The sequence below is a fragment of the Hyaena hyaena genome, unplaced genomic scaffold (assembly GCF_003009895.1).
Source record: "Hyaena hyaena isolate Hyena2069 unplaced genomic scaffold, ASM300989v1 scaffold_40, whole genome shotgun sequence".
Lineage (NCBI taxonomy): Eukaryota > Metazoa > Chordata > Mammalia > Carnivora > Hyaenidae > Hyaena > Hyaena hyaena.
In genome coordinates, this window is record NW_024080672.1 from 1,935,606 (window position 1) to 1,941,605 (window position 6,000).

General features: G+C 46.0%; 1 non-coding gene across 1 annotated transcript; it reads left to right on the forward strand.

The window, feature by feature from the left end:
* The first annotated feature begins 4,968 nt into the window (after positions 1 to 4,968).
* On the forward strand, positions 4,969 to 5,075 carry LOC120230351. The gene has a single exon (XR_005527982.1). It is a non-coding gene; the product is annotated as a U6 spliceosomal RNA (small nuclear RNA).
* The last annotated feature ends 925 nt before the right edge of the window (positions 5,076 to 6,000 follow it).

Genomic DNA, 6,000 nt, shown 5'->3' on the forward strand with positions numbered 1-6,000 from the left:
TCTTGGAGTGGGGAATGGCTAAGCTCTTGGACAACCTGAGCTGTTGAGATGCTCAGGGAATAGAGAACCTATCGCAAACATTGAGGTGAGAGCTGGCCTCTAGGATTCGCTTAGGCCGATTCTGATCCAGTAAGTGGCCCTCTAGCCCTGTAGCAATCCCTTTCCTCCAGCCCTTAGACTCAGCCAATCTGACTCTGGGCAACCTCTTCTCACCCAGAGTTTCTGGGAAGTGTAAGGTCCAGGAAAGTGTGAGTTTGGCATAATTTATTGAACATTTGGCATTATTATTACAATGCTGATGGAAAATAACAAAAAAGGAATTTGACCACAATCCAGCCATCTCAACCAAATCCTCCTTCCCTCCCTTTTTTCTCCTCCTCTTTTCTGCCTCCCTTCCTTCCTTTCTCTTTCCTTTGAATTTTCCTTCCAGAATGTGTCTACATACATACAACACAAATGAAGAAAAGGAAAGATGGAGAACAATTGGTTAATTCTAGGGATAATTCTATCAGGCTTGAAATTTGATAATATGAATAGGGTTAAATCGAGTGATCCTTAGTCTCGCCTCTAGAACAGATTATAACCACGTAGAAGTAGCTAGGCATCTTTAGGAATCGGGGTCTCAAATGTATTAAGCTTTAGGTACTTGACAAAGATCATTGAGTGAGTGCTTACAGAGTGCTAATCACTTTACAAACAATAACTCATTTAATCCGCTTAACAACTCTAGGAACTATTATTACCATCACTTCCGTCTCACAGATGGGGAAACAGAGGCACAGTCAGGTTTGGTAACTTGCCCAAGAGTACCCAGCTAGTAAGGGGCATTGGGTCCAGGGGCCACATTTTCAACCGCTAATCTCTCCTGCCTCTTGTGAATGCATCTGGTAGAGACAGTGGTCCAGAGCACAAAAGTTGGCGAGGTGGGCATCTCTGTGCTCAGCATATAGACACTGCTCTAGAAGCCTCGCTCTGCACTTCAGAGCCAGATTCTCTGTCAACAGCGGGTCTATTAATAGAAGCTTTTTCTGATGATTGAAAGTAAGTTGTGGGTAGTGTGATGCATATCCCCAGTATTTACTACCTCAGGAACACAGCAGACGTAATGAAGGAGGGAAGGTTGTAATTGTAGAAAAACATCAATTCTACTAACAGAAATCAGTGGCAGCCAGAGACGTTCTCCCCAGGTTTCCGGCTCTGCTGGTGGCCCCTCCACCAGACTCCATGCAGGCAGGAACCCCCCAGAGGAGGAAAGGGGCCTGTTATAGGAGTCATCAACCTGTCACCACGGCTAGGGTGAATATGGCTTCTGAGTTGGGGGGAGGGGGTGGAGGCTTAGTCTTTAGCACCAGCAGCTGCAAGAATGGGGGGTTGGCAGGGGGAGGCTGGAGGTGGAGAGTCCTTCTGTGCCTAGGGCCTGGGAACAGACATTTATTGAGTCAGCAAGGCTCCGTGCTAGGCAGCATTTGGCGTTTAACAGGAGCAAGGTGGTACGTCCCGTCAGCGGCATTAACAGTCTGTGACTGCGCGCTTGTTTGGGACTGTGTGCGAGGGAAAGATGAGGTGACGCAACTGCACAAATGACGGCACCGAGGGCTGAGACAAGAACCCGGATCAATAGGAACAACATGCTGAACTTGGTGGGGGGGCGGTGGGGACAGCCAGCCAGGACGCAGAGGGACTTGTCTTGGTCCGGCAGGGTGTCCCTGACCCGGGCAGGCAGAGAGACGGGCTTCTCTCTGCTGGAGACGCAGGAGGAATTGGGGAACATAGTTTGGCTCAAGGGGAGTGGAAGGGAGGGGAAGTAGTGTCAGGCACCCACTGTGCTGGATGCTGTATTTTGCAAAGATTCTCTCATTTAACCCTTGCCTCACCTCCTCTGGGGGTTGGGCACTGTTGTTATTCCAATTTTGCAGATGAGGAAGTGGAGGCTTAGAATGACTTCTGCAAGGTCTCCCACAGCTGGGTGGCAGAGGCCAGGGTCTGTGCGCCCAGCCAGTCACTCTGCGCCAGGCCCACAGGCAAACTTGTGCAGTAAGTCCAAGTAAAGGGAAGCCCAGGTGGGAGGTTTCTTTGTGGTGGGCATGAGAAATGGCTGTATTGTTCTCACAGTTCCCTGCTTCCTCCCGGCCACCATCTCCTGCTGAGGACGACCCAGTAGTGATGATAAGTTGGGTGCTTTTTTCCAGGGCAGGTCCCACGGCACCGTTATTCAGGGTAGGGGACCAGGGTGTGCAGATCGGTCGGAGACGGTGAAGAGGCCGGTGGACAGATGGACGGACGCTGCCGGGAGGACAGGAGGGGCCAGGCAGGCGACCGCGAGAATGAACCTGAAGCCCCAGGGACCCGGGCTTCAGAGCCGGCGGGGACCCCGTGAACCGGTGCGGTGGAGTGGCGAGGCCTCCTCCGTCCCCGACTGCGTCCCCGTCCCCGGAGCTCGCCCGGGGTTGCAGGCTATCGCAGAGTCGCCTCCCGCCCGGCCTCCTCGGCCTCCTCGCCCAGCGCGCGGCAGCTTGCGGGGCGGTCAAGTCGAAGTGGGGCAGTGATCCGCCGCGGAGAGGAACCGAGGCTCCCGGCTGCGCGACTTAACCCGCTGCGGGACCCGGGCAGAGGCGTGAACTTCTAAGAAAGGTTAATAGTGACAACAGTAACAATATGCTGTGCGTTTGCTCACCCCACGTGATAGGAGCCAAATGAGATCCTTGATTCGATAAACACGCATGTCATACCCACCTACTACCTGACAGGCACTGCACTAGGCTCTTTCATTCTAAAATATTTCTTTATTCCTGTCTTTTTGGATAAGTTTTATTGTAATATCATGTACAAAAAAAGTGCCTAAAATCAACAAAATATCACAACATGAACACACCTGTGTAATGAGCAACAGATCAAGAAGCAGAACACACCCAGCCTCTCACCACCCACCAGGGGAGCCACTACGCTGACATCTGACACCCACAAATAGTTCTTTTCATTCAACAAATAAATGATTCCCGAAGGGCATTGTACACAACCAATAGAGTGCTGTTAATAAGAGGCTCCATTACCTAAGTGAGTTGCTGTTGAGCCAGGACGGGATTTGTGGGAGTACTTGCCTTTCCCGGATCTTTTCAAGGGACTGAAGCCCCGGGTTCTCACACCCACCCCTACACAGACCACCTAGGCACCTCCTGTGATCCCTGGGGTTCCTTGGTGGAATGAGACCTTTCCCCCTGAGGACCCTTCCTTCTGTGACTAATGAGAGTGGTTAAATATTATTCAGAAATACGAGGGCAATTCGGAAAGATGGCTTGTTGCAGTGTTTATTGTTACTAAAACCAATACTATTAATGAATTTATAATAATAACAACCCATGTTTGAAGGTGAATGTCTCCAGTCTGAGGCTCCTCATAAATGTGGGGCCTGGGATTCATCATAAAACCTCAAAGAGTTTCCATGGCTCTAAGAAAGAACTGGAGACTTCTTTAGAAATCTTCAGAGGAGAGTGTTTCTGCCTATAGCAGCAGCGTCTTCCTATTGAACAGAACCTGAAGTCCCACAGGATGGTAGATGAGAATGGCCCACCTTCATTGTTACCATGTGCGGCCATGAGTCCCAACCTAAAAATTGTTAACAGCAGGAGAGGCACGGATCCTAAGGAGTTTTTTCCCCTGCATGTTCTCTTCCTATTAGACAGGGTAATGAGTGATGCTCTAGCCTCTTTTCTTAGGTTGCCTGGCCTGGGTTTGCATCAGGATAGTGCCCAGACAAGTCTCTTTGAACATCAGAAGTCTTTAGCTATAGAACTGAGACCTCCATGACACCAGCTCTTTCCCAAAGGAGTTAGATGTCCCCAGAACAGGAGCAGCATCCGGTATGGAGAAAATGACAGAGTAACAATTCCTCATATACAAGCGGAGATTTACAGTTGACAAAGCACTGACTATTTCTCCATCTATTTGGTGGACTTAATGTGAATACTTTCCTGGGTTTTGTTTCTGTGATGATGGAAGGGTGTGGGATACAAAGACCCCTTGATAAGTTTGAAGGTGACTTTGGCTTTAGCTCTAGAGTCACACAGATTTAGACTTGAGTCCCCCTCTGCCATGTACTTGCTTTGTGACCTTAGGCAACTCTGTTCACATTTCCTTTTTTTTTTTTATAAATTTTTTTAATGTTTTCTTTCTTTCTTTTTTAAAAATTTATTTATTTATTTATTTATTTATTTACAAATAGTTTATTGTCAAATTAGTTTCCACATAACACCCAGTGCTCATCCCCACAAGTGCCCTCCTCCATGCTAATGTTTTATTTATTTCTGAGAGAGACAGCGTGAGCAGGGGAGGGGCAGAGAGGGAGGAAGACACAGAATCTGAAACAGGTGCCAGGCTCTGAGCTAGCTGTCAGCACAGAGCCTGACATGGGGCTTGAACCCACAAACCATGAGATCATGACCTGAGCCGAAGTCGGATGCTTAACCGACTAAGCCACCCAGGCGCCCCTCTGTTCACATTTCTAAACTTGTGTCCTCAACTTAAAAATGTATATGATAGTATCACCTAGTTAGCCCATAGGCTGTTGTGAAGTTTAAATTGTATGACACAAATAAAGCACTTAGCCGGTGCTTAGAGCATTGTAGGTATAATAATAGTTAGGTTTAACTATATATACATTATCAATGTTGTTATGTAATATCATTCTTATAGACATGGCGGAAGTCATTCTGATTTGACAGGTAACAGAAAGTGTTGAACTACTAACATATGCTGTATCATGCATAAATCTTTAAAAAATTATGCTAAGTGAAAGAAGTCAGACACGAGATCACCTATCATATGATTCCATATATCTAAAATGTCCAGAAAGGGCAAATTTATAACAACAGAAAGCAGATTTATGGCGGCCTCAAGCTGGAGGTGAGAAGGGAGATTGACTGTAAAAGGGCTTTAGAGAAGGCTAAAAATGATCTAAAACTGATTTATTTTGTGCTCACTTCGGCAGCACATATACTCAAATTAGAATGGTACAAAGAAGATTAGCCTGGCCCCTGTGCAAGGATGACATGCAAATTCGTAACATGTTCCGTATTAAAAAAAAAAAAAAAGGATTTATTTTGATGATTGCGCCACTGGGCAAAGTAACTAAAAATCACAGATTTGTACACCCGAAATGAGTGAGTTTTATGATATATAAAGAATAAAGTTTTAAAAAATTGTAATTTTTATTTATTTTTGAGAGACAGAATATGAGCAGGCAAGGAGCAGAGAGAGAGAGACAGGAAGATGCTCCAGGCTCTGAGCTGTCAGCACAGAGCCTGATATGGGGCTCGAACCCATGAACTGTGAGATCACGACCTGAGCTGAAGTTGGACACTCTACAGACTGAGCCACCCAGGGGCCCCAATGTAGTTGTTTTAAAAACTCAGAAACTGTCACAGGAGAAGGGGAAGAACAGACTCCAGGTTGTCAATGAGGTGTTCTTTAGACTATGGTACAGTCGTTTGCTTCCATTGGGTAGAAGAGAAAAGGCAAACAGCGGGGGGGGGGGGGGGGGGCTACTGTTAGAATATTCATTAAATAAGGGAGAAATAAATACAATTGGAAGAATGTAGAGATGGTAGTACCTTAAGGAAGGGAAAATGAAGAAGGATAAGCTTTTTTGGGGGGGGGGTACAAAAAAGTAGTAATTGTGACTGTTATTCAACTTGTAGTATTATAAAAGGCTTTATATTCTTGGGGTGCCTAGCTGCCTCAGTAGAGTATGTAACTCTTGATATCAGTGTCATGAGTCTGAGCCCCACAGTGGTCATGGAGCCAACTTAAAATAATAAATAAATAAAAAGAAAAAGCTTTATATTCTACAGCTTTCTTAGTATTCTACAAAGCTTAATCACTTTCTAAAAGCTTTATACACATCATCTGGTTTAAATTGCATAACATATTATAAAATGAGTGCTATTATCCCCATTTCAGAGGTCATGAACTTGAAGCATAGAAGAGTTAAATAACTTGACCAAA